Source organism: Petromyzon marinus, chromosome 64 (genome assembly GCF_048934315.1).
Source record: "Petromyzon marinus isolate PM22_M1 ecotype Great Lakes invasive population chromosome 64, UKy_Petmar_22M1.pri1.0, whole genome shotgun sequence".
NCBI lineage: Eukaryota > Metazoa > Chordata > Hyperoartia > Petromyzontiformes > Petromyzontidae > Petromyzon > Petromyzon marinus.
Genome location: NC_133730.1, coordinates 6,465,412 through 6,488,951, shown reverse-complemented (window position 1 = coordinate 6,488,951; position 23,540 = coordinate 6,465,412). Strand labels below are relative to the sequence as shown.

At 46.7% G+C, this 23,540-nt stretch overlaps 1 long non-coding RNA gene across 1 annotated transcript; it reads left to right on the top strand.

The window, feature by feature from the left end:
• Window positions 1–100: 100 nt before the first annotated feature.
• Window positions 101–17,027, top strand: LOC142906420 (uncharacterized). Its single transcript, XR_012930235.1, has 4 exons — window positions 101–548; window positions 6,649–6,788; window positions 11,578–11,759; window positions 12,145–17,027. It is a non-coding gene; the product is annotated as an uncharacterized LOC142906420 (long non-coding RNA).
• Window positions 17,028–23,540: the final 6,513 nt, after the last annotated feature.

Sequence of the window (23,540 nt, the reverse complement as noted above, 5' to 3'; positions counted from 1 at the left end):
TTTTATTTTATTTTTAACAGAAATATTTTTTTAACAAAAATAAAATAAAAGTCTCCTCAACGATATTCTTGTTTCTTTCGGTAAAGTCACCACGTAGAAGGGAAACAATAAAATAATAAAAATATAAAACAATAAAATTCTCACGACGTTTCGACCGCAACGCACAAGCAAATCGTCATCAGGTGTGAAAACCACAGCCAACGATGGCAAAGTTCGCGGTCGTCGTGACGACACTTCCGGCGGCGTGACGTCAGCCAATGGGTATTACGTCACTAGCACGTGACGGACACCACGTGTGGTTGGAGCGGTTTGAATGGCGGTGAACGGAAATAGTTTACGGTTATAATCTTAGTTCTTTCGGTAAAGTCACGTTGAAGGGAAACAATAAAATAACATATATATAAAACAATAAAGAACTAAGAATATGAATTACTGCAGTCACGAAAGCTTTAAATCAAAATTTAGTTTACGGTTACTTACGATGGATGGACTTGTCCCCGTCGTACGAACATGGAATTGCAACCGATTACTCCAGGGCCTGTAAACGGGTAAGATGAACGCCGCCTCTTGTGCTCATTTTAGCAGCAAATTCTCTTGAACTGACTCGTGTTTTTATTTGATGTTTACCAGTTAAGTTTACATGTACATTGTTTATGCATATGTAAGGCCCTATCAAAATAAATTTCACTTTAAATAAAAAATACCTTAAGGTCCATAGATCGTAAAGTTTAATGTAAATTAATTAATTTAAATAGCAGTGTGAAATGTGCATATAAGTTTACGTTATGTGTATACATTTCCATCTGACTTATATTTACATCTCAATTGCATGTTTGAAGCCTATCAACTTATATATTTAGCCCTCCATAGTCTCAGTGGCTGAGTAAACAAGTCCCCCCCCCCCCATGCTAAAGTTAGTACAGTACAGCTATGTGGGTAAGTTAACAATTGTTGTTAAATGGATGGACTTAACCCCGTCATACGATCGTGAAACTTCACCCGGTGACCTCCAGGGCCAGTAGATGAACACTAACTCTTACGCTTCATTCGAGCAGCAAATCACCTTTGACGTGACTTTACTTACACTTAAAGATTTAACTATACTGTACTGTACATCTAATTGATCTTTAACAAATAAGGGATTCCTCTACTCCATACCCCCTGCTCACTAACGAAGCCCTCCCAGTTTGTGTATTCGCTGCACCTCGGGGTGAGCTCTTGTAGAGTTTGTTTTAACCGCGAGCTAAAGTTAGCTAAAGTAATAAAACACGAAACGGTGTATAGAGTACAAAAAACCAGTACATATATTTGACGCACTCGTTAAGAGCCTACACACAGAGCACCAAACTTACACACAATTAAAACTACACCCCTCCCCCCTCCAACTTATATCGCGGTGTGTGTGGTGGTCATTTTAAAAACAAAATTAAGTTTAATTAACTCGCGGTCACTGTACAATTAGTTGTACTGTACTCATGCTTGGCGCCCGGAATGGTTGCTGTGTATTTATCTGACGATATTAACATTTCCGCGCGCGCTTCGTTGAACTATTATGAAGAAACAAAAAGCTACTATATTTAGTGGCTTAGTTGAGTAAATATACGGATAGTCCCCGACTTACGATATTTCGATCTTAACGATGGCGTCAGCGACAAAATTGTTAAATATTTTTTTTAATTTCGCCGGGCAAGCAAACGCATCAGCAGCAGCGTACTTTAATGTGGCCATCAACAAGCTTAACATCTTTATTTAAAGCTTTCGTGACTGCAGTGATTCATATTCTTGGTTCTTTCGGTAAAGTCACCACGTAGAAGGGAAACAATAAAATAATAAAAATATAAAAAATATAAAATTCTCACGACGTTTCGACTGCAACGCAAGCAATCAAAATCAAATTTTCTTGACTGTGGTTTTCACACCTGATGATGATTGCTTGTGTTGCAGTCGAAACGTCGTGAGAATTTTGTTGTTTTATATATTTTTATATATTTTTATTGTTTCCCTTCTACGTGGTGACTTTACCGAAAGAACCAAGAATAAGCTTAACATCGTTCAAGTCTATTCTTAGCTCTTTCGCTAAAGTCACGTTGAAGGGAAACAATAAAATAAAAAATATATAAAAAACAATAAAATTCTCACGTATGCCAGACGACGGACAGAATGTATGATGATACTTTGCTTTAGCGATTTCATTCATTTTAGGGTTACCACGATACGGTACGTAGGTTCAATGCACGTTAAAAGTGTTTTTTATATATATGTAGCAGATAGGATTGTTTCATGAAAAAAAAACGTTCCGTTATATTGCAGTTCATATAGGTAGGCTGAGAATTTTACCTTGTTTTTTTAACTTTACATCTTACTGTGCCAATACAGTATTGTAATTAATAAATACAGTATATACTTTATACAGTACGGTACTGTATATTGCTCTGTTTTGCAAAATTATTACATTCTTTAAGACTCCTGGGTTAGGCTAGGGCCATCTTCGACTTACGATATTCTTGACTTAACGATGGAGTCGTAACGCATCTCCATCGTAAGTCGGGGACTACCCTGTATCGTAAGTCGGGGACTACCTTTATAGTGGCTAAGTGGGGGGGCTTAACTGGGTAAATATATAAACATGGGAGAATTTAACACTGGCGTCTATAGGATAATTTCAGATTGGCGTCTGTGGGAGAATGTAACATTGGCATACCTTTGAGAATTTAACATTGTAGTCTATGGGAGAATTTAACATTTGAGTATATTTTGATTTAAAGCTTTCGTGACTGCAGGGATTCATATACTTGGTTCTTTCGGTAAAGTCACCACGTAGAAGGGAAACAATAAAATAATAAAAATATAAAACAATAAAATTCTCACGACGTTTCGACTGCAACACAAACAGTCATCATCAGGTGCGAAAACCACAGTCAAGAAAATGTGATGATGATTGCTGCTTGTGTTGCAGTCGAAACGTCGTGAGAATTTTATTGTTTTATATTTTTATTATTTTATTGTTTCCCTTCTACGTGGTGACTTTACCGAAAGAACCAAGAATATATATAAATATGTTTATATTCTTAGTTTTTTCGGTAAAGTCACGTTGAAGAGAAACAACAAAATAACAAAATATATATAAAACAATAAAAAAATTCTCACGACGTTTCGACCATAACTCAAACGGTCATCATCAGGTGTGTTGGTTTGCATAAATTTATTTTTAAACGGCACATTTATTTATTTATAAAAAAACGTTGGCGTCACGCGCAGCGATTGGCAGTTTGCCCAGGACTAGTCCATCTTTTTTTTTTAAAAGAGGAGGGGGGAGACGAAATTTTTTATAATGTATGCTGTCTGAAAGCCACTGTAAGCGTGAACAATCAATCAAGAACTGAAATGATTTATCAAATCTTTCCAATGATTGCTAAGATAGAATCCATCTTCTCGGTTGAAATTGTCTCTGTGCTTGTATATGTGGATAGCCTCATGAACGAATCTCTCATGGAAGCCAGATGGCTTACAAAGAACCTCCGTCTTGGAAAAGTCAATGGCATGTGAGCCTACTGAATTAGAACAATGATCTGCTACGGCCGAGGTGTTGGTCCTACCGTGTTTAAGGTTTGCTTTATGTTCACGAATGCGGTCCGAGACATGGCGTTTGGTTTCTCCAATGTAACTACTACCACAGAGGCAACTTAGTTTGTAGACACCAGGGTATTGTATGTCCGGAATCACATCTTTTACAGACAGAACCAGATCACGGATTTTATGTAATGTGTTGAAACGGACCTGGATCTTGTGTTTATTCAAGATTTTGGAGATCTTTTTTGTGATCCCAGCAATGTAGGGTAAAGTGATGGTTTTGAAAGGCTCCTCAAGAGGGTTCTTCTTCATGGTTTGAGTGATAGCTTTGCGGATTGTATAGTCGGAGTAACCATTAGCCCTAAGAGCTTGGTGTACGTGCTTGAGTTCACTGCTTATGTGTTCCTGGTCGGATATGCATTGGGCTCTATGATACAGAGTCTTGATGAGAGAATTCTTCTGTGATGGATGGTGGTGGGAATCCGGTTTCAGATAAGCATCCGTATGGGTAGCTTTCCTGTAGACAGAGTGGCTCATTGAACCATCAGGTCTCTTTTTAATTAGGACATCCAAAAAAGGTATCTTGCCATCTATTTCGACTTCCATGGTAAATCTGATGGCTGGGTGTATGGAATTGATGTGGTCGAAGAATTGGTCTAGAGCAGGCCGGCCATGTGGCCAGATGACAAAAGTGTCATCCACGTACCTCTTCCATAAGGTTGGGCGCAGAGTGGCAGTCTGGATGGCGTCAGTCTCAAATCTCTCCATGAAAATGTTAGCTATAACTGGAGAAAGGGGGGAGCCCATTGGGGTGCCCTCAGTTTGTTTGTAGAAAGTTCCATTCCAAGTGAAGTATGTATTGGTTAAACTGTCTCACCAGGGGGGGTACCTCAGTGTTTAGTCCTTGATGAACCAAGTCTTCAATGATTGCAATGGTGTCAGGTACAGGAACCTTGGTGAATAAGGAAACTACATCAAAACTGACAAGCAGGTCGTCTGGGGACAGGGAAATACCCTTGATTGTTGATACCAGGTGAGTAGAATTTTGTACCGCAGAGGTGGTCTTTCCAGTGAAAGGACGCAGGATTTCAGACAAAAAACGAGCTAGTTTGTAGGTGGGGGAGCTGATAGTAGAGACTATGGGACGAAGAGGTGTATCAACTTTATGTATTTTTGGTAAGCCGTATAATCTTGGTGGCCTGGCAGCAGACAGTTTCAACGAAAACTGTTTAGATTGATCAATTAATGCGGTTGAATCAGAAATTATTTTGTTGGTTTGTGTGACGAGGCTGTTGGTGGGATCTCTTTTTATTTTTGTATAACTACCATCGTCGAGTAATTCTTTAATTTTGTTGTTGTATTCTATTTTATCCATGATGACAGTAGCATTGCCTTTGTCAGCTGAGAGAACTACAATATCATTCCTCTTTTTTAATTTATATAATTCAAAACGCTCATCTTTGCTGAGGTTGCTAGCTGGCATCTTAGCGTTTTTGAGGGTTGCAGCGATTTCAGATCTTGCTACGTCTGCAGCGATGTGACCCAGGCCCCTGAGAGCAACGTCTACTTGGGCAATTATATCATTAACTGGTATGTGTTTAGGTGTGACTGCAAAGTTTAGACCTTTAGCTAAAACGGATTTCAGACCATCGGAAATAGAACTGTTACTGCGATTAATTACGACTTTATTAACGTCTAACTTTTTGGTGTGTGGGTCCGGTCTTTTGTTGAAGAGGAGGTTAAATTTGGAAATCAGGTTTTCCTTACATTTGGTCGACATAGTAGCAGCTGAAGAGGCAGTCATATTGTCTACATGTTCCCAATCCGATGTGGACATTATTGCCGTCAATGATAAGTGTGATTTGTAGAGTGTCTTGTCTAACTGATCTAGTTCTGTGCGTATAAAATTTCGTCTCCCCCCTCCTCTTTTCAAAAAAATAGATGGACTAGTCCTGGGCAAACTGCCAATCGCTGCGCGTGACGCCAACGTTTTTTTATAAATAAATAAATGTGCCGTTTAAAAATAAATTTATGCAAACCAACACACCTGATGATGACCGTTTGAGTTATGGTCGAAACGTCGTGAGAATTTTTTATTGTTTTATATATATTTTGTTATTTTGTTGTTTCTCTTCAACGTGACTTTACCGAAAAAACTAAGAATATGAATTACTGCAGTCACGAAAGCTTTAAATCAAAATTTAAAAACATGTTTATAGTTTAGTTTAACACGTAGGCTTTCGCGACCAATATTATTCATAATAAAGGTTTTTGGGTTAGATCGCGTTTATTTATAAATGTGTCGTAACCCTCTACCACCCGACACGGCCAATCAGCAAAAAAGTGTCACGTTGACAAAAGACAAATAATTCACTACTTCAGCCTGAAGTGTGTCACGTTGACAAAAGACAAATAATTCACTACTTCAGCCTGAAGTAGTGAATTATTTGTCTTTTGTCAACGTGACACTTTTTTGCTGATTGGCCGTGTCGGGTGGTGGAGGGTTACGACACATTTATAAATAAACGCGATCTAACCCAAAAACCTTTATTATGAATGTTTATAGTTTAGTTCGCACGCGTGCGCGTGTGTGGCGTTGACGACTTTGGGGTTAACCGAATCTCGATACTAAACAAAAAAACATGAGTCATTTACTTCACAATTAACGCAAGACGCAATGATTCTGTTCAACAATTGCTGCCCCTTTTTTTGAGTCTCGTCGACACTGGTCTCTGCATGCTGTCCACGTGGCTCTGGAACTCTGCGATTAGCACGGTTGGCTACGTACGGTGCGAAAGAAGTTTAACACGTATACATTGCTTCTGCGTTTGGGTTGGTGGATGTAGATCCATGGGCAGGCGAGAGCGGTTTTGGGTTTTTGTTTTGTTTAGTGCACTTGCCTCAAGGTGCACCTAGCCTGGCACAAGCGCCGTGGTTGACGTCTCCCGCCAACTTAATCGTGAAAGGCGGTGGCGGCTGTTTGTTTGTTGTTGTTGTTGTTTCTAGTCGCGAGATGTTGACGCTTTCATTGTAAACACTCTACAGAGACCTTGACCGTCACCGTGTCGCCTGTGACAGACTGTTGGGGCGAGCGCTGTCAGCGAGGAGCAGCACCTGTGAAGGCCGGCACCGGGGCACACGGAGGGGGTGGGGTTGGCCAGCAACCACGCCCGACCGCCTTTGTCTTCCCAGTGGGCGATGTTTACACAGCACACCAGGTAACTGGTATTGGTGTGGTCTGGCCGATACGGTGTAAGGCCATCAAAAATTCACCTGCACATCTCATCGGCTGAAATACTAATTTTGCCTAGGGGGGGGGGCATGGGGGAATATCACCAAAAAAACCCGCTTAGAATCAACAATACGAAACGGATGTTTATTTACACGCTTTCTGTTTCGATCCAAAGCTTTCGTGACTGCAGGGATTCATATTCTTGGTTCTTTCGGTAAAGTCACCACCACGTAGAAGGGAAATAATAAAATAATAAAAATAAACCGATAAAATTATCACGACGTTTCGATTGCAACACAAGCAATCATCATCAGGTGTAAAAACCACAGCAAGGAAATTTGAAAAAAGTGGTTTTCACACCTGATGATTATTGCTTGTGTTGCAATCGAAACGTCGTGGGAATTGTATTGGTTTATTTTATTTAATTATTTCCCTTCTACGTGCCTTTGCTGAAAGAACCAAGAATACACGCTTTCTATTAACTCACTCTGTTGTATCCTCAAATCTTGTAACTACATTTTTACTCACTTCCCAATGTGGTATCGACTGCAAACTTTTAAACATGTTTCATATGTTACTAGCTGTACTACCCCCGGCTTCGCCCGGGACTTGGATCCACCACACGCCTTTGTCCCCCCAGTGGCGATGTTCACACACCACAGCAGTTACTCGTTTGAGGCTGAGTCGACCTAGGGGAGACCCAGGACCGGTTAAATAATCGTCACCGGTGGGGGCAGTGAGCTGGAATCGAACTCGGGTCGCTGGGTTCGTAGCGCGGTGTGCTAACCGCTACACTACAATGCGTTACGTTTCCACACACACACAGATTACACACACACATACACACACAGATTACACACACACAGATTACACACACACAGATTACACACACACAGCACGCTAACCACTACACTACAAGGCGTTACGCTTCCACACACACACACAGATTACACAGACACAGCACACTAACCACTACACTACAATGCGTTACGCTTCCACACACACACAAATTACACACACACACACAGATTACACACACACACACAGATTACACACACACACACAGATTACACACACACACAGCACGCTAACCACTACACTACAATGTGTTACACTTCCACACACACACAGATTACACACACACACAGCACGCTAACCACTATACTGCGTTATGCTTCCACACACACAGATTACACACACACACACAGATTACACACACAGAGACACATACACACACATACACACACAGATACACACACATACAGATTACACACACACAGCACGCTAACCACTATACTGCGTTATGCTTCCAAACACACACAGATTACACACACACACAGCACGCTAACCACTACACTACAATGCGTTACGCTTCCACATGCGCGGGTCAGATGATAGATTTGACGTCACAGCTCACTTGCCGTGCAAAAAATAAATGCATTATTGAGCTCACCCCCCCCACCCCCCCCCCAAAAAAAGTGTATTTTTATAATTTTTGCATGGTGTACAGTCTGGAAAGTACCCACGTGGCAAATTTCAAGTTTGTTGCATGTCGGGAAGTACGCTAAACATTTTTGAACAGACACACACAATCACAACTTTGCCTTTTATATATATGGAGATGTTTCAGCTTGGGTCTAATTGTCCACGCTCAACTAACGTTGGCTGTAAATCACCACGGGTTTCCTTACGTCACGGCAAGCTTCGGGGCCACTTCCTGGAGTCGTGGAGTTATTACATTACCAGTGGGGTACATTAAAGCGTGCTTTAAAAAAAAAGGTTTTTTTTAAAATATTATTTCCTTATTTCAATCGTTTCACCCCAGAGGAGAACATCACAGTCACTCGACTTTTTCAGGAGGGGTGGGGGTGGGGGCGTGGGCTCTGCAATAATTTGCGGCCAAAGTTGCTGCAGCTGCTGTCCAATCCCAATTTCACAGATTTGTTTCAGGATTGCGATGAGCATGACCGGTACCGGTTACCTTGTAGGGTGACTACTGTACAGTTTTAACAGAGGCGCAAACGTAGAGACACTCCCCACGCGGTCTGGAATCGAACCCAGGTGGCTTTCTGTGGCTGTGATGAACAACAAGCGGTTAGCCCGCTGCGTCCGCCACGCTAATTCAAACTGGCGTCGCGATCAAACTAATTGATTTTGGCTCTGGAAATGGGGGGGCGGGGGCAAACAAACAAACAAACATCCCCGAATCCTCGAAAGAAAATCACCCGGAGTGAATCTTCTGCTGGATTAATCCGTAAACTCGCCCCCCCCTCCCCCCTTACCGGCATTGTCCTCACGAGTTAGCCGCCGATTAATCATCTCAATCGAGCAAATTGTCCAGGCTCACGATTGCAGTTCTGAATGCAAAACCAAGTAAAAACATCGATCATATTAAACTCGAGATGTCTCGCATCCTAGCGATCAATTATGCAAATCGTCGCGATTCGGCGATTCCGTTTGGTTTGCGATTGGATTCCAGAATGAAGATTCCAGAATGTATTTTAGCATTGTGGTGGGGGTGTTGTGTGGGGGCGTTGGGTTGGTTAACATGGACCCATTGTGTATATAACTGTAACAGAGCACGTGTGGTTAAAGCAGTACTTAATTCCTTGCAATAGGTTTATATTTGTTGTTTGAACATCTTAACACCTGCTGTTTTAATGCCGGAAAGGGTAAACGCTATTGTTCTTTATACTCTTTGGTTCTTTCGGTAAAGTCACGTAGGTAGAAATAAAATGAAATAAATCACGACGTTTCGAACGCAACACAAGCACCCGTCTTCAGGTGAAAATTGTGACAGCTGCGATGTCTGCTGCCTTGTGAGGAGTATGGATCCCTGCAGTCACGAAAGCTTCAAATCACTATTGTTATTTTTTCATACTTTGATACTGGCAAAAATGTCCCATTTTCTAGCTGCTCTGATAGTACATTGTTTTTGTATCGTTCGCCTTTTGGCGTTCTCTGGTCTGACACTGGTGAGACTAGGCCCTAAAGAAGGCTGTCTATGGTGTAGGCCAATCAGTTTCCACGACAATGCCCATATATTATCAGAGCATGTTTGTTTGCATGTTCACCACAAGTAGTGTGTGTGGTGTCATGCAGACTTGATTCCTTGCAAAAGGTTTCAATTTGGTGTTTGAACATCTTAACACCTGCTGTTTAATTGCCAGAAAGGGTAAAGCATATTCTTATTTTTTCATCCTTTGATACTGGCAAAAACGTCCTATTGATTTTGGCTCTGGAACCAGGTCCAACCGAAGTTCCCATGGTTTTTCGCAATGGGTCCATACCTCCCATCCACGTGCCAACGGGCTACGTGTCACAGGCGAGCCACAGCACAGCACCGACATTTCAGTCGTGTTCCGGAGATCTCCGCTTATCCTCCGGCCCTGTTACCCGCACGCGGCGACTCTCTTATCCTCGAAAGATTTGCGGATGACGGGATTATGTCATTCCACATTGCAGGGATGGGACAACACATGTGGATATCCGTGGGTGATATGACGAACAGGGGTGCGAGTAATAGGAGTTTTTTGTGGACCGTATAGGACCGGCGGATGACATGATGCGAGGGTAATATTGGTGCGGACAAGAGTTGTATTTGAACTCTTGTTTACTGAGGAGGTACTGGTCAGGTATTTTGCAAAGCAGGACTCACCAAAGTGTGTTGTGAGACTTATCAAAGCTTTGCAGGACTCATTAATTGTATTATAATTGTTATTAAAAATATATTTTAAGTGGGTGTTTTATTTTTATAAAACTTGGTGGCTGTTTTGATTAGGCTTTAAAGAGATGTAATTATGACTTAAGTCGTCTTTAAACACCAGAATGTGAATACCATCGATTTGCATCTGAAGAATGGAGCTCAGCAGACCTTTGACAATCCACGGCTAGATGAAGGCCTTTCTTTTTGCCATGTTGATGATCTGGGTTGTTTGACCATAACTTCACTACGCTTGTCAGCGTGGGTTGGCGATGAGCAGTGCTTCAGGTATCACTGACCACTGATGTTGGCCATGGCTGGGAATTTCAGTCGGATCTCCGACTTTGTCGTGCAGTGTACGTATCAAACTTGATTTGGCACTTTCGTGACTGCAGGAATTACTCTTTGGTGCTTTCATTGTACGTATGTTGAACTTCGTTATTACCGTACGTAGCCAACCGTGCTAATTCAAGTTTATTTATTAGGCACATAGCCCTGTGAGCCACGCGGCTCTTGACTCCAGTGCAACCGCAACAAACAAAAACATGAACAAGGAAACATCTTAAAGTGGCCACACGCAACAGAAAAATGCAGGAAAAAACAGCAAAGTCTTCCAGAAAAAACACCGCATTTCAACGCTGTGTGCAAAAATTCCAGTGGGATGCAAGTCAAACAATAACAACCATAAGAAAATTTAGATTGAAGTTATCAGGCTAACTCTGTGCTAAAACAAACACATGGCTAAACCAAAACGTTATCAAAATCGCCAAAATATAGCTATGAAAACAACGTAACAGTGATCGACCGAGGCAAGGCCATAACCGATTCAGACAATCGTCATTGGTCTTTGCCGTGAGCGGGAATCTAACTAGTTGGCCGACTTTGTGGCGAAGTGTGTTCATCACGACACTACCGCTTCCCACATTTACACACGCAAAGACAAATACCCCGCAGCACCACGTTGGTATCTGAATTCAATATTTGGACAACAGAACATGTATTTACATTCGTATTCATGCGTGTTATATACGAAGTGTATTTGTTGGGGTGTGTGTGCACCTTCTACCAACAGTCTGTTCAGAAGGGTGCGCGAGGCGCGTGCGAGTGGTTCGTGTGCTGGGCTCCTCTCTGATTCGTGCACCACGGAGCACGTGACGTGCCGTGACGTCAGCCAAATAGCTGCGTTCTTGCCAAGCTCAAGGTTCCCGAAGGATGACCTCGTACGAGAAGATTGCACAGAAAGACATTGGCATGGTGAGTGGAGCGAGTGTCGCTGTGTGTGTGTGTAGATTCCCGTGTGGGGAGTCGGCAGGGCTGTTGCCTCGCTAGAGGAGTAGCGCGAATTTATATTCTACAGTGGTTGAGATTTATTTGAAAAAGTCGTGGGCCTCTTCTACGTCCACTCAGACAAAAAACATTACCCAATGTGGAGACCTCCCCTTGAAAACATCAGCATAGGTGAGACAAAGGTGGCCAGGCGTGGTGTGCCGTGCTGGTCTTCAGCACGGCTCTGGCCCAAGGCTACCAGGGGGGGGATCTTCGTCTCTGCAGCTGTACGTGAGGAGCGTGCTTAGCGGCACGCTTCACAATTTTTTCCCTCCGCCCCCGGTTCCCCTGCCTTTTGACTCCGGATTCTAAGAAGCCTGCGAGGTCCTCATCCACAGCCGCTTGGGCCGAAGCGGTCGCGGTCTACGAGGCGAACCAAGGTACTGATCATGTGTGAAAACGAGCTTTCGGGTTCATCGTATTCCTCCAGCGTGAATATAGATTGAGATTCTGACCAAAGACGAGGAAAGAAACCCTCCGTGTAGCCGTAACAGACTTGGGGCAGGTGCTCATCACGAGTACCAGTCAACACCACCACTCGCTTGCTTCAGTGGGAAACAACTTTGACGTGCCCATGCTTGATCGATAGTAAACAATTATTTAATACCGACGATGAGTACGTTAATATAATAATAGGGTTTTTCCCCTTTTTTCTGGCAACAAAACTGAAAGCTTTTTTTTTACAAGGATTCATGTTACTTCATTAACCACAATACTTGTGGTCAATAATGCAACAACAAACAGGTCCCTGCAGGGTGGGCTGGTAGGATAAGTCTCTGCGCTGTCTATTGCTGATTTTACACCCAACAGCACGAGATTTCACTTCGTTAAAGTATTGAAAGGAGATGGACGGACGGACGGACGCATGAATCTATTGCAGGCTGGTACACTCAGTTTACAACTTCGTTCCTACCAGTAAAAACACACTCTTATAATATGATGCATTGTCCTTGAATCTGATTGGTCCACACCAGAGACGGCTTTCTTTAGAGCCTCGACCCAATTGGTGCTCGACCAGATGACGCCAAAAGGCGTCGTACAGCTCAAAGACAATGCCACTATCAAAGTAATGAGGAGCTCGGGGTTAAGCATCTACATCATTGGACCTCCTCCTCCTTTGCCAGTACCAAAATGTAATCATAATAACAATAATAAAAAAAGGTTTCAGTTTTGTTGCCAGAAAAAAAGGGGAAAAAACATTATTTTTTGTTACTGGCAAAGGAGGTGGTCCGATTATGAGTACATTCATACGTAGAGTTTATGACATTCAAGGTGTGTTACTCTTTGGCTTATGGCCACATCTCCCTCCCAGCGGCACTTGTATGTACATTTGCCTCTTTGGTTTTTCCTCTTGAAAACGTGACGAGTTGCCATCTTTTAAACAAGTAAGTTAGTGAGGATGGTCTCGGTAACAATAAGTAAATACATGGTAAACGAGCGCCAATTGTGATTTAAATCTTTCGCGACTGCAGTGATTCACATTCTTGGTTCTTTCGGTAAAGTCACCACGTTGAAGGGAAGCAATAAAATAATAAAATATATATAAAAGAATAAAATTCTCACGACGTTTCGACTGTAATGCAAACAGTCATCATCAGGTGTTTGCTGATGATGACTGTTTGATGATGACTGTTTGCGTTACAGTCGAAAGTCGTGAGAATTTTATTGTTTTTTATATATTATTATTTTATTGTTTCCCCTCAGTGTGACTTTACCGAAAGAACCAAGAATATGAGCACTAATTATACAAGTAAATATGATGGCGATGTGGCTGGGCAACAACAACAAACCCGGGTAGCCATGGCAACTGCCCCCCCCCCGCTCCAACTGTTGCCAACAGTCCAGGCCTCGAGCCCCGCCCTCTGGTGACGTCACTGCCACGACCTCTGTGGTGGCCCCGCCCTCTTCTTCTGCAGGCTCCGCCCCCATCGTAGAACGTTACACGTTACAATTACGTTGATATTAAATATAAGTATATAATTACAATAAAAACATTGATGACATGGCCGTCTAGACACGTTACCTAGCCAAGGCCACCCTTCTCAAGGTCACGATGATGTCTTTGGGTCGTACATGTTGCAAGCTCCGTTCCAATCGCAATCTCTCCGTGCGGCCGACGTTTAAGTACAATGATAATAGCATGTTGACGTCGATGACTGAATGACGAATGTGAGTGCTGGCATTGCGTGACGATTAAGGCTACTGTCCAGGTACTGCCCAGTGCTGATGGCATCCCCCCACTTTGCCCTAGTTCTCGCTTTCCCCCAGAATCCACCTCCTCCACGACGCCTGACTCCTGACGGGCCGAGCCGCCCCTGCTCGGATGTGAGCAGCTGCTGTCTGTGCCCGTGCGGTCCTCAGTTATATCTGAGGTCGACCAGTTCTCCAGTCGGGTTCTGGGAGGAGGCTGCTGTCAAGGACATCCGCCTCGAGATGGAGGCGGCCATGGAGCCACCTCAACGACCCCGGCGGAAAAAGAGCAGCCGGACCCGACAGCAGCAGCCGATTGGCTCGTCCCGCAAAGCGACCCCCGAGCTGCGGTGGGGGTGACGGCGTGGGTCACAGAGGGCCTGCTCCTCCTGCGTGGCCGAGGAGCGGGTCCACGAAGTGGGAGGCCACCTGAGAGTCAACCTCTCGAATATTTATAATGACTTTTGCAGGAGGCCTTGAATCGGGAAAAAGGCGCTGCCACGGGGAGAAGATTTTCGTCTGAAAATCTTCTCTCCGCCTCCCCTCCATCCTGCTCGACCATCTCACCCCCCCCCCCCACTATCACAAAAGCCCCAACCCCCACCATCACTATTCACCGTGCCCTCCGCCACCACTATCTGCCCAAACCCCCCACCATCACCATCGCCTCACCCCCCACCTTCACCAAATTTGGAAAACATAATGTATTGGGGCAGGAGGCACTGTGGAGTACCATTGCACATTAATCGGAATATTGGATAATTCGGCAAAGGCCGGAAACCCCATATGTGTCGCATTAACAAGCGTTTACTGTACACGCACGATGTTTAAGTGTGTGTGTGTGTGTGTTGAGCACATATAATGCACCTTTTTCTCATGCACCGCAATCCACCTGCACACGTACGACGCATTGACAACTGTGGTGAGGAGCACAAGTTTTATTCGTTGTTGGAACAAAACTCGGCCACGCCCTTCCCACCGTGACCAAAATGGCAATGTCCACCAAAGGGAGCAGCAGAGAGCCCCTCTAAAGCAACCATTTCGGTCCGGTACAGTTCCATCCACTTGTGTGAGTGTGTCTATGCATGTGCTGGTCTTGGTGAGTGCATCGCTGCGTAGTGTTCGTGCGAATCGTTCGCTACCAGACCACCTGGTATCGGGAGCAGTGTTCTCTGTTCATGTCAACGTGAAACCATTGGGGTCTCGATACCCGAGCCACGGCGGGACGTCTACAGCGTCACGGCGGGGACGCCGACGGCGCCGCGTGCCGCGCGGACGGGCAGACCACACCGGGGAACCAGCTCCGGCGGGCGCATCGGCTCCGGCGGCGGCGGCCACGGTGGCGGATTGTGGCGGAGTGACCAGCAGCGGTGGTCTTTGTCCGCGGTAACCATCGCGAGCGCCGGTACCCGCCGGCGATGTAACGATGGACATCAGCGACGGGATGCCTCGCTGGCCAGCGTCGCGAGCGCCGGTCTTCGCCAGTGCCGGAGGGGTGGGCGGCAGTGGAGGCGGAGGAACGTGGGTCTGGTTGTGGCCGCATCCTGTCGCATCGTTGCGCGCACGTATTTCCCTCCGGGCTGCAGCCATCCGAGGGGCAGGATACGTGGGGCAGCAGCGGTGGAGGTGGGCTCGGCTGGTCAGGATCATGAGACTTGGTCTCCCCTGGCACTGGATGGGGTAGGCAGTGGTGGAGGTGAGCTCAGCTGGCCAGGGTCCTGAGCGCTGGTCACCGCAGGTGCTGGAGGCGTGGGCAGCAGTGGAGGCTGGGGGACGTGGGCCTGGTTGCGGACACGTCTGCTCGCAGCGTTGCGTGCACGTCTTATCCTCCGGGCTGCAGCCGCACGAAGAGCAGGGGCGAGGGCTCGTCTGTGACCTCTGACCCTGCCCACGTTGGGCGCTGCCACCATCATCGGTTTCTGCAATTCAGCACAAAACAAACAGGATTGAATATGTCTTCAAAAGTAACAAAGATAAAGGTGCAAACCCAGAAACTGCATTCTCAAGCCACTGCCAGTGGACTGGCCTACACTCTAGAGAACTTTAGAGGGCATGTGGCCTACGTTACACTGGAAAAAGTGGGAATACCCACACTTTTCATCACTAAACAGTCCAATGAATGGCTGTGGCGTAGCCATTTATGCTGCTCGGTGGACAGAGACTGGGAGGCATTAAAACAAACTTGTCCATGGTTTCAACAAGAAACGCTGAGACACGGAATGGAACCCGGGCACATCTGGATTGCAAGTGCAGCATATGGTAGCAAATGTATCTTTGAGTTGTCACCCTTTTCCTTTATATATTTGTACAGGTAGTCCTCTACTTACGATAGAGGTGCGTTACGACGACCCCATCGTAAGTCAAAATATCGTAAGTCGAAGATGGCCTTAGCCTACCCAGGAGTCTTAAAGAATGATGATAATTTAGCAAAACAGAGCAATTTACAGTACCGTACTGTACAAACTATATACTGTATGTATTAATTACAATACTGCATTGCACAGTAAAGTGTAAAGTAAAAAAAACACGCGGTAAATTCTTAGCCTACCTATATGAACTGCAATTTAATTGCAAGTTTTTTTCAGGAAACAATCCTATCTGCTGTTAAAAACTTTTTACATGCAATTTGTCGTATCGCCATCGTAAGAGCAAAATATCGTAAGTCGGACCATCGTAACTCGGGGACTATCTGTAATTTGCATTGAACAAAACGCGAGACCGTTGCAGCCCGTCAAGCATTTTGCAAGTCCGGCGAACGGCATATTAGACGCTTCTCAGTCGCGGAGAAGCGTCTAATATCGGTGGCGAACGGCATTTGAACCAGTCATTAACCTGCACCTTTCTAAGACCAGCTCGGACTAACCATCTTGGTGAAGTACGGTCAACACAACGCCACGAACACCACGGCATGGGGAGAGGCCTTCATCCAGCAGTCACTTGACAAAAGGGCTGTACAATCATAACTGCCCATGCCGCTTAACATAAATTGGCCTGCTTTTGACTGGCCCTCAGTATTATGTCTTTAGATCGAGTTGTTCAGTTTGTTGTGCTTCCCTCGTGCAAACTGATCATCCTCGCAGCAGCTTTTGGCTAACCAGATGCGCTTCTTGCGGCCGTCTGGAACGTTCTTCCTTCCGACATTAGAAAGCCACTTTTAAATCAAAATTTAAATCGAATTTTATCTGAACCAGTCCCGGGCCTCCCCAAGGTCGACTCGGCCTTTAAATGAGCACCTGGTGCGGTGTGTCGTTAACATCGCCACTGGGGGGAGACAAAGGCGTCCGGGCGTGCTGCTGGGCCACCCACCCATCCCCTCGTGCGCCGTGCCGTCCTTCGTAGGCGCTGCTTTTGCTGCTGCTGCTCGCTGACAGCACTTGCCCCGACACTCTGTTAAGGGCTACACAGGGGTGGGGTGGTGGGTGGAGTCTTTGTCTTATTTATTGTTTTGTTAATTTCGCTTGATGAGCAGTGGGCGGCTAGCGTTAAATTCACGATGTTTTAAGTGCGTGTGTGTGTGTGTGTTGAGCACACATAATGCACCTTTTTCTCGTGCACCGCAATCCACCTGCACACGTACGACGCGTTGACAACTGTGTTGAGGAGCACAAGTTTTATTCGTTGTTGGAACAAAACTCGCCCACGCGCTTCCCACCGCGACCAAAATGGCAATGTCCACCAAAGGGAGCAGCAGAGAGCCCCTCTAAAGCAACCATTTCGGTCCGGTGCAGTTCCATCCACTTGTGCGAGTGTGTGTATGTATGTGCTGGTCTTGGTGAGTGCATCGCTGCGTAGTGTTCGTGCGAATCGTTCGCTACCAGACCACCTGGTATCGGGAGCAGTGTTCTCTGTTCATGTCAACGTGAAACCATTGGGGTCTCGATACCCGAGCCACGGCGGGACGTCTACAGCGTCACGGCGGGGACGCCGACGGCGCCGCGTGCCGCGCGGACGGGCAGACCTCACCGGGGAACCAGCTCCGGCGGGCGCATCGGCTCCGGCGGCGGCGGCCACTGTGGCAAATTGTGGCGGAGTGACCAGCAGCGGTGGTCTTTGTCCGCGGTAACCATCGCGAGCGCCGGTGCCCGCCGGCGATGTAACGGTGGACATGAGCGACGGGATGCCTCGCTGGCCAGCGTCGCGAGCGCCGGTCTTCGCCAGTGCCGGAGTGGTGGGCGGCAGTGGAGGCGGAGGAACGTGGGTCTGGTTGTGGCCGCATCCTGTCGCATCGTTGCGCGCACGTATTTCCCTCCGGGCTGCAGCCATCCGAGGGGCAGGATACGTGGGGCAGCAGCGTTGGAGGTGGGCTCGGCTGGTCAGGATCATGAGACTTGGTCTCCCCTGGCACTGGATGGGTAGGCAGCGGTGGAGGTGAGCTCAGCTGGCCAGGGTCCTGAGCGCTGGTCACCGCAGGTGCTGGAGGCGTGGGCAGCAGTGGAGGCTGGGGGACGTGGGCCTGGTTGCGGACACGTCTGCTCGCAGCGTTGCGTGCACGTCTTATCCTCCGGGCTGCAGCCGCACGAAGAGCAGGGGCGAGGGCTCGTCTGTGACCTCTGACCCTGCCCATGATGGGCGCTGCCACCATCATCGGTTTCTGCAATTCAGCACAAAACAAACACGATTGAATGTCTTGAAAAGTAACAAAGATAAAGGTGCAAACCCAGAAACTGCTTTCTCAAACCACTGCCAGTGGACTAGCCTATACTCTAGAGAACTTTAGAGAGAGCCTATTCTAGAGGGCATGTGGCCTACGTTACACTGGAAAAAGTGGGAATACCCACACTTTTCATCACTAAACAGTCCAATGAATGGCTGTGGTCCAATGAATGGCTGTGGCGTAGCCATTTATGCTGCTGGGTGGACAGAGACTGGGAGGCATTAAAACAAACTTGCCCATGGTTTCAACAAGAAACGCTGAGACACGGAATGGAACCCGGGAACATCTGGATTGCAAGTGCAGTATATGGTAGCAAATGTATCTTTGAGTTGTCATCCTTTTCCTTTATATATTTGTACAGGTAGTCCTCTACTTACGATAGAGGTGCGTTACGACGACCCCATCGTAAGTCAAAATATCGTAAGTCGAAGATGGCCTAGCCTACCCAGGAGTCTTAAAGAATGATGATAATTTAGCAAAACAGAGCAATTTACAGTACCGTACTGTACAAACTATATACTGTATGTATTAATTACAATACTGCATTGCACAGTAAAGTGTAAAGTAAAAAAAACACGCGGTAAATTCTTAGTCGTATCGCCATCGTAAGAGCAAAATATAAGTCGGACCATCGTAACTGGAGGACTATCTGTAATTTGCATTGAACAAAACACGAGGCCGTTGCAGCCCATAAAGCATTTTGCAAGTCCGGCGAACGGCATATTAGACGCTTCTCAGTCGCGGAGAAGCGTCTAATATCGGTGGCGAACGGCATTTGAACCAGTCATTAACCTGCACCTTTCTAAGACCAGCTCGGACTAACCATCTTGGTGAAGTACGGTCAACACAACCCCACGAACACCACGGCATGGGGAGAGGCCTTCATCCAGCAGTCGCTTGACAAAAAAGGGCTACAATTGTAGTGGGTTCGAATTAGGTGCACACACGACTCCTTGGGAGGCAACGCTGATTTATTAGAACGGTAAGTAATATAACACTGCACATAAGGTGGTGAGCACCAACCTACTCTAGCTAACACATACTTATCAAATACTCTAGCGTGACCCAGCCAGGTGGCTACTGCCAGGTCCGCTGACTGGAGGCTTGACTCTTCTTGGCGTCTTCACGATGCATCTTCGTTCTTGATACGGGCAGCCTCGAACCTCGTGAGGCGGCTGCTTATATGGGCCTCGGCGTGCCCGGGCCCCACCCCGGCCACGCCTCCCTTCGAGAACCCTCTCGAAGCCCCCCTGCTGTCCACGTGCCCTCCGAGGTGCCTCCTAGGCCCCCAGTCACGTGTCCAGCCGGGGTCACAGAGAGTGCCACGGCCTCACACCACCCTCGTGGCCTCCCGGAGCCCAGAACCGGCCCTGACGTCATTCCCGCCTCCAGCCGGGATGACGTCATGCGTGTGTGTAGACCCGCGTGGTCATGACGCTCCCCCACATAGTGACGTCACGCGTGTGCGTGTGTACACAGTAGTGATGCTACCATCACTACACAATCATAACTGCCCATGCCGCTTAACATAAATTGGCCTGCTTTTGACTGGCCCTCAGTATTATGTCTTTACATCGAGTTGTTCAGTTTGTTGTGCTTCCCTCGTGCAAACTGATCATCCTCGCAGCAGCTTTTGGCTAACCAGATGCGCTTCTTGCGGCCGTCTGGAACGTTCTTCCTTCCGACATTAGAAAGCCACTTTTAAATCAAAATTTAAAACGAATTTTATCTGAACCGGTCCCGGGCCTCCCCAAGGTCGACTCGGCCTTTAAATGAGCACCTGGTGCGGTGTGTCGTTAACATCGCCACTGGGGGAGACAAAGGCATCCGGGCGTGCTGCTGGGCCACCCACCCATCCCCTCGTGCGCCGTGCCGTCCTTCGTAGGCGCTGCTTTTGCTGCTGCTCGCTGACAGCACTTGCCCCGACACTCTGTTAAGGGCTACACAGGGGTGGGGTGGTGGGTGGAGTGTTTGTCTTATTTATTGTTTTGTTAATTTCGCTTGATAAGCAGTGGACGGCTCGCGTTACATGCACGATGTTTAAGTGCGTGTGTGTGTGTGTGTTGAGCACAATGCACCTTTTTCTCGTGCACCGCAATCCACCTGCACACGTACGACGCGTTGACAACTGCGGTGAGGAGCACAAGTTTTATTCGTTGTTGGAACAAAACTCGCCCACGCCCTTCCCACCGCGACCAAAATGGCAATGTCCACCAAAGGGAGCAGCAGAGAGCCCCTCTAAAGCAACCATTTCGGTCCGGTGCAGTTCCATCCACTTGTGTGAGTGTGTGTATGCATGTGCTGGTCTTGGTGAGTGCATCGCTGCGTAGTGTTCGTGCGAATCGTTCGCTACCAGACCACCTGGTATCGGGAGCAGTGTTCTCTGTTCATGTCAACGTGAAACCATTGGGGTCTCGATACCCGAGCCACGGCGGGACGTCTACAGCGTCACGGCGGGGACGCCGACGGCGTCGCGTGCCGCGCGGACGCGCGGACGGGCAGACCTCACCGGGGAACCAGCTCCGGCGGGCGCATCGGCTCCGGCGGCGGCCACGGTGGCCGATTGTGGCGGAGTGACCAGCAGCGGTGGTCTTTGTCCGCGGTAACCATCGTGAGCGCCGGTACCCGCCGGCGATGTAACGGTGGACATCAGCGATGGGATGCCTCCCTGGCCAGCGTCGCGAGTGCCGGTCTTCGCCAGTGCCGGAGGGGTGGGCGGCAGTGGAGGCGGAGGAAAGTGGGTCTGGTTGTGGCCGCATCCGGTGGCATCGTTGCACGCACGTATTTCCCTCCGGGCTGCAGCCATCCGAGGAGCAGGGGCGAGGGGCTCGTCTGTGACCTCTGACCCTGCCCACAATGGACGCCGCCACCATCATCGTCGGTTTCTGCAATTCAGCACAAAACAAACAGGATTGAATGTCTTCAAAAGTAACAAAGATAAAAGCGGAAACCCTGAAACCGCCTTCTCAAGCCACTATTCTAGAGGGCATGTGGCCTACGTTACACTGGAAAAAATGGGAATACCCACACTTTTAATCACTAAACAGTCCAATCGGTTGAATGGCTGTGGCGTAGCCATTTATGCTGCTGGGTGGACAGAGACTGGGAGGCATTAAAACAAACTTGCCCATGGTTTGAACGAGAAACGCTGAGACACGGAATGTAACCTGGGAACATCTGGATTGCATGTGCAGTATATGGTAGCAAATGTATCTTTGAGTTGTCATCCTTTTTATGAATTTGAAAATTTTTATTTAACAAAACGCGAGGCCGTTGCAGCCCATCAAGCATTTTGACGGGCTGCAACGGGGGAGTCAACAGTCGCGGAGAAGCGTCTAATATCGGTGGCGAACGGCATTTGAACCAGTCATTAACCTTCACCTTTGTAAGACCAGCTCGGACTAACCATCTTGGTGAAGTACTTCCGCTTCCTGGGCACTATTCTCTCCCGGGACCTCAAGTGGGAACTGAACATCAGCTCCCTCACCAAGAGAGCTCAACAGAGGATGTACTTTCCACGGCAGCTGAAGAAATTCAACCTGCCAAAGACAATGATGGTGCAATTCTATACAGCGATCATTGAATCCATCCTCATCTCCTCCATAACCGTCTGGTACGCTGCTGCCACTGCCAAGGACAAGAGCAGACTGCAGCGTGTCATCCACACTGCTGAGAAGGTAATTGCCTGCAATCTACCAACCCTCGAGGACCTGCACACGACAAGGACCATGAAGCAAGCGAGGAAGATTGTGGCCGATTCCTCCCACCCTGGACACTCTGTTTCAGCTACTCCCCTCCGCAGAAGGCTTCGGTCCATCAGGACCAAAACCTCACGCCATAACAGTTTCTTCCCATCTGCTGCTGGCCTGTTAAACAAGGCCAAGGGCTTACACTGATTTTAACATTTTATCTACATAATGACACCTTGCCGATATTAACTATGTTAACCTATTTGTATATTTTATTTTTAAATTATATCTTAAAGCTATTTTATATTCGATATTTATTCAATTTTATATACTTGAGCTCCTTGGTGTTAGTTAGACTTTTAACCCTTATTATTATAGTAAGACTTGTTTAAAACTTATTTAAGATTTTAGATTCCTATATGTTGAATGTATGCACCATCGTACCAAAGTAAATTCCGTGTCGGTGTGAACTTTCATGGCGAATAAAACCCTTTCTTCTTCACAACCCCACGAACACCACGGCATGGGGAGAGGCCTTCATCCAGCAGTCGCTTGACAAAAAAGGGCTGTACAAGCATAACTGCCCATGCTGCTTAACATAAATTGGCCTGCTTTTGACTGGCCCTCAGTATTATGTCTTTACATCGAGTTGTTCAGTTTGTTGTGCTTCCCTCGTGCAAACTGATCATCCTCGCAGCAGTTTTTGGCTAACCAGATGCGCTTCTTGCGGCCGTCTGGAATGCTCTTCCTTCCGATATTAGAAAGCCACCGGAGCTATGCACTTTTAAATCTAAATTTAAAACTCATTTCTTTGGTTCTGCGTTTTGTGTTAAGTTTGGTGTCCTCCGCACGCACCACCGATTAGCACGGTTGGTTACGTACGGTGCGAAAGAAGTGCAATATACCATACATAATGAGGAACACTTGGATTAGAGAAAGAAAGTTGGCTTGGCTGAGGGTCTCTAGTAATAAAGGAGCGGTAATAAAGGACTACAACGCGTCTAAGAGGACATCATCAGGTTACATGGAGTGCTAACATCGGCGTGTAGCTAGCTGCTAAGTGAATTATTACACTGCAGGAGCGTGAGAGATGGTGCGAGCTTGGGGATGCATTTTTCATCCAGCAGTGGATGAATCATGACTGGTGGTGATGATGAAATATACCAGTCCAATGAG